Source organism: Peromyscus eremicus, chromosome 14 (assembly GCF_949786415.1).
Source record: "Peromyscus eremicus chromosome 14, PerEre_H2_v1, whole genome shotgun sequence".
In the NCBI taxonomy this organism is placed as follows: Eukaryota; Metazoa; Chordata; class Mammalia; order Rodentia; family Cricetidae; genus Peromyscus; species Peromyscus eremicus.
In genome coordinates, this window is record NC_081430.1 from 24,780,451 (window position 1) to 24,786,131 (window position 5,681).

The 5,681-nt window shown below is 45.7% G+C and overlaps 1 non-coding gene across 1 annotated transcript; it reads right to left on the bottom strand.

Moving 5' to 3' along the window:
* Positions 1–5,333: 5,333 nt before the first annotated feature.
* Positions 5,334–5,408, bottom strand: Trnaa-agc (transfer RNA alanine (anticodon AGC)). Its single transcript has one exon. It is a non-coding gene; the product is annotated as a tRNA-Ala (tRNA).
* Between the last annotated feature and the right edge of the window lie 273 nt (positions 5,409–5,681).

Below are 5,681 nucleotides of genomic sequence, written 5' to 3' on the forward strand. Positions count from 1 at the left end.
GCCTTGAACTCACAGAGACCCGCCTGGCTCTGCCTCCTGAGTGCTGGGATTAAAGGCGTGTATGGGTGTTTTGTCTCCTGTATGTCTGTATAACCCTTGAACGCACCTGGTGTCTGGACCTGAAGTTATACATAGTTGTGAGCCACCGTGTGGGTGCTAGGAACCAAAACCAGGCCCTCTGCCAGGGCAGCAAGTGCTCTTAACCCCTGTCTACATATTAGCTGTATTTAGACAGGCTCTCATTGGCTGAATAAATGAAGGCTGGCCTTGACCTGTCACCTCTCCTGCTTCAGGCCCCCAAGCATTGGGATTATAGGTGTGCACCACCTCACCTGGCTAATGTGCCCTATAAAAAGTCTGATTCATCACATGTTTGCGTTTGGAGACTAGGGATTGAACCTGGGGCCTCACACATGGTGGGCAAGAGCTCTCCCACTGAGCTACATCTCCGGCCCTCTTTTGCTGTGAGACAGGATCTCACCAAGTTGCCCAGGCTGGACTTGAATTCACTCGCTAGCCCAGACCATGGACTCAGCTCCTGCGTAGCTGAGGTCACAGCCTGGAACTAGCAATTTAAACAAGGAAGACGAGTGAAAAATACGTGTACCGAATCATGTGGTTGATCCCTGTTCAGGAGACACTGTCTGAGCCTGGGTAAAGGGCTTGCTGTGTGAGCATGAGAACTGAATTCAGATTCTTAGCAGCCCTGTCAAAGCTGGGCTTGGTGATTCAGGCGAGTCAGGAGGCTCCTAGGGGCTTGCTGGGCAGCTACCCTAGCTAATTAGTGGGTTCCAGATTCAGTGAAACCTGTTCCAAAAATAGGGTAGAAAGCAATTGAGGAAGACATCGGATGTCAATCTGTAGTGTTCACGAGTGTGTGTGGGGGTGTGCATGTGAACACACATGCATGCACATGTGCTCACACACACAGAAGAAAGAAAAATGCTTATTTAATTGAAGGAAATACATGTTTCAAATTGTATAGAAAAATTATACTCTCCAAATGATGTTAGCTAAATGATCCTTTAACTATAACTACAGGAAAAAATTCTGCTTTCAAAGTTATGTCCAAGTCTTATACCAATACAAAGGCTAGCCTTCGTTTATTCAGCCAATGAGAGCCTGTCTACTAAAGATAGCTCAGCGTGTAAAGGGACACATTGCCAAGCCTGATGACCTGGGTTCAATTCCCGGTACCTACATGCAGAAGGAAAGAATCATTTGTCCTCTAACACACAAGACCCCCACCATAAATAAATGTATGTATCTGGGTGGTGGTGTCACATGCCTTTAATCCCAGCACTAGGGAGGAAGAGGCAGGTGGATCTCTGAGTTCTAGGCCAGCCTGGTCTAGAGAGTGGGTTCCAGCCAGGGATATACAGAGAAACCTTCTCTTGAAAAACCAACAAATAAATAAATAAATGAATAAATGTAAAACTTCAAAGAGGAATTAAAATTAAGTACTACAGTTTAAAAATCTAATCATGAGGGTTTGACGTGCTGCTTGGTGGGGAGTACTTTCCTAAGTTTAAGGCATTATCTCCCACATGGTAGAGACAGTCAAATCCAAAGGAGAGCGTCCTTAACAAAGAACTGTTTTGTTTTGTTTTGTTTTTTCGAGACAGGGTTTCTCTGTGTGGCTTTGGAGCCTGTCCTAGAACTCACTCTGTAGCCCAGGCTGGCCTCGAACTCACAGAAATCCACCTGCCTCTGCCTCCTGAGTGCTGGGATTACAGGCCTGCGCCACCACTGCCCGGCTAACAAAGAACTATTTTACATTTAAACCATGTCTTTCCTGACGTAGACTGCTTGTCAATTAAGTTGAACAGTGATATTCTTGTAGGTAAACTAATTAGACTGCTGCTCAGGTGGAATTGGGAAGCCACAGGGAACAGACCTTCCCCAAACCTCTTCTACTAATTCCCTAGGTGGTGTCAGTCATTAATATGTTAGTTTAAATTAGTTTATCAGTCGCCCATTTGTATAAGTCTCCTAAGAAATAAAACATTGGTGCCCAGTAGGGAGAGAGAGGAAAGGGCAATTGGCAGGCTAACGGAGTCTGGAACAGAGCAATAGGCAGTATGGGAGGCGGACAAAGAAAGCAAGTGGCTGAAAGTGGAGAATGCAGAAAGGTACGTCAGGAAAAGAGAAAGGATTCGTGGAGGAAAAACCTCACCCATTTCAGAACATTTCAAGGAGTACTCCACAGATGCAGCTGATTCCAAGCAGTATTGAAGCCATACATTACACAGTCACAGTATTACGATATTATGTCCCTATGTGACATGAGGTGACTCTGTCTTCCAAAGTTCTTTCACAACTACCAGGCAAAATCAATTACCCTGAGCTTGGGGATCAGCTGGAGGGCCTTGGGGCAGCTGTTCCTGAAACCCCTGCTAGGCTGACTGTTGAGTAATAGAAACTCCGAGCTTCTCAATGACACAAGCAGGTTGAAGACTGGGGGTGTGGCTCAGTCCGCAGAGTGCTTGTCTAGCTCACACCAAGTCCTGGGTTTGATCCCCACCAATGGCTTGGTGGCTCTGCACTGTGACGCCAGCATTTAGGATATGGAGACAGGAACAGCAGTAGTTGAAGTTTACTCCTGTCGGCATAGCGACTCTGAGACTAACCTGGAGTATGAAAGACAGTGTCCTAGCTAGCTTTTGTTTTGTTTTTTTTAGATTTACTTATTTTATGTGCATTGGTGTTTTGCTTGCATGTGTGTCTATGGGAGGGTGTCAGATCCTTTAGAACTGGAATTAGAGACAGGTGTGCACTGTCATGTGGTTGCTGGGAATTGAACCTGGGTCCTCTGGAAGAGCGGCCAGTGCTCTTGGCCGAGGAGCCACCTCTCCAGTCCCCTGGCTAGTTTGATGTCAACCTGACACAAACTGGAGTCATCAGAGAGGAGGGAGCCTCAACTGAGAAAAACATCTCCGTAAGATCAGGCTGTAGGCAAGCCTGTAAGCATTTTCTTAATCAGTGACTAATGGGGAGGGCCTAACCTATTGTGGATGATGTTATCCCTAGGCTGATGGTCCTAGGTTATCTATAAGAAAGCAGGCTGACAGGTTCCTGCCCTGCTTGAGTTCCTGCCCTGACTTCCTTCAGTGACGAACAGTGATGTGGAAATGTAAGCCAAATGAACCCTTTCCTCTCCAAGTTGCTTTGGTCACAGTGTTTCATCACAGCAATGGTAACCCTGACGAAGACAGTCAGCCTGAGGAAATAATTAACTTTGATCTTGGAGAGAAAGGAAAGTACCTCTTGAGTACCAGGTAATGAGGATCAGGTGCGCATTTGGCCACCAGATGCCACCAGTAAGAAGGTGTCGCTTGTCTGGGGTCACCTCTCTTCCCTCTAACCTGCTCGCATTGCAGACTCCCATCTGCCTTCCCAGCTGCTGTTGAAATCACACTCTCTGTACCCTCCCCTTCTTCCTTCATCCCTGCCTGGCTGCTCCCCTGGCTTTCCTCCCAGTCAGGGGAGAGAGCAGAGCGAGCCTTGTGAACAGTAACTGTTCAAATGTGGTAGATCTTACACACCACGTGCAATTTCAGGTAACAAAAGCTTGAAACCGCTAAGAAATGTTTCAGTAATTACCTTTTCTTGGGCGTTGGAAAGTTTCAGGCCGACTGTCAAATGGCTGGGAATGTGTTCTATTTACTGGTCTTTTCCTTCCAGCAGTTAAAAACCAGTAACCTAAAGCAGAGCAAGCTCAACATTCTATTAAGATTAATCAGAAGGAGCAGCCGGGCCCACATTGCTGTGGAAAGGCCACTTGCTGTTATGTATAGTGAAGCAAAAGTATCCGAGCTTAGCCTCTTACCAGACGAGAGACTGCCGAACACTGAAGTAGATTATCAGGAAAAAAGCAGCTCTTTTTCCTGTTATTCTTGGTACACAGTCTGATAAATGGACTCCCGTGGGTGCTGAGTTCCAAACAGGAAAATGTCATATAAGACTGAGGCCTTTGGGACATCACATGTCCGTGTTTCTGTTTGTTTCAGACGAAAGCAGGACGCTGGGACTGGAGAGCAAGGAGTCACACAGTCTTGTGGGTGCTCCAGAGTCCAGCAGAGCAGAGCCTGGCAGAGTACCGTTTGCTGCTGCTGCTGCTACTACGGTCCTCTCTCACTGAAGGGAAGCAGCAGGCAGCAGGTCTTGTTTGGTTGGTTGCTTTTACTTTTTGCTTTTGTTTTTTGAGACACAGTCTCTCTGTGTAGCGCTGGCTGTCCTGGAGCTCAGTATGTAGACCAAGCTGGCCTAGAACTCACAAAGCTCTGCCTGCTTCTGCCTCTTCAGTACTGAGATTTAAGGCCTCACCACCATGCCCAGTTTACTTTTGGAGTTTTTGAATCAATGTCTCACACATTTGTCTGCATATATGTATACCAGGTTGGCCTAGAACTCACTATGTAGCTCAGGCTGGCCTCAAAGCACGTGGCAATCCTCCTACCTCAGCTTCCCAAATGCTAGGATTGCAGATGTAAGCCAGAACACCTAGGTAAGCACTAGGTTTTGGAAAAACACCACCACACGTAGAGAGACAAAGATAAAGATACTTAGTGATTTTCTTTTTTCTTCCTTCCTTCCTTCCTTCCTTCCTTCCTTCCTTCCTTTCTTTCTTTCTTTCTTTTTGTTTTTGTTTTCGAGACATGATTTCTCTGTGTAGCCCCCTGGCTGTTCTGGATCTCACTCTGTAGACCAGGTTGGTCTCGAACTCACAAAGATCCACCTACCTCTGCCTCTCAAGTGTTAGGATTTAGGATTAAAGGCATGGGCCACCACATCTGGCTTTAGTTAATGGGTTCTAAGCCTTTCAAGTCAGAATCTAGTCTGCTGGCTTGAAGGGAGGAAAGCTAGCTTTACCTCAGAGGACAGTATCACAGGATGTTAGAGGAAAAAGGAGCATTTGCAGGGTGATCCTTGAAGTCAGGCTTTAGTTTGAATCTTACCTCTCAAACTTAGAGCTACAAAGTGTGTAATAACTTACACTGAGGGGCTGGAGGATGGCTGAGTGATTAAGAGCACTGGCTGCTTTTCCAAAGCACCTCCGTTCAATTCCAGCACCTACATGGCAGCTCACAACTGTCTGCAACTCCTGTTCTGGGGGATCAGACACCCTCACACAGACATGCATGCAGATAAAACACCAATGTGAATAAAATACAAATAAATACATTTTAAAAATAACTTACATTGTTCATTCTTTCTGCCTCTTGATGATCTGGCTGGCTTTGAATTTACAGAGATCCACCTGCTTCTACCTCCTCAGTACTGGAGTTAAAGGTGTGTACCACCATGTCGGGATAGAAAGGTAACTTTTTTTTTGTCGGAGCTGAGGATCGAACCCAGGGCCTTGTGCTTGCTAGGCAAGTGCTCTACCACTGAGCTAAATCCCCAACCCCCAAAAAGGTAACTTTTAAGGTATTATGTTTTATAAATATTTGTTGAATCCAAGCCTGTTTTTGACAGTTTATGTGCCCCCAAACTGACTTTTATGTAATACCCAAATATTAAATATCTGTTTTAATATAAGAGATCTCTAAGCTGGGTGTGGTGGTGTATGTACGTACAGGTAAACTTCCACACGCATACAAAACCAAAAACTTTTGCTTGCGTGCATTTACAGAAAGGCTCAGTGACCATTAGAAAATAACACAAGTTCTCAGAGTACC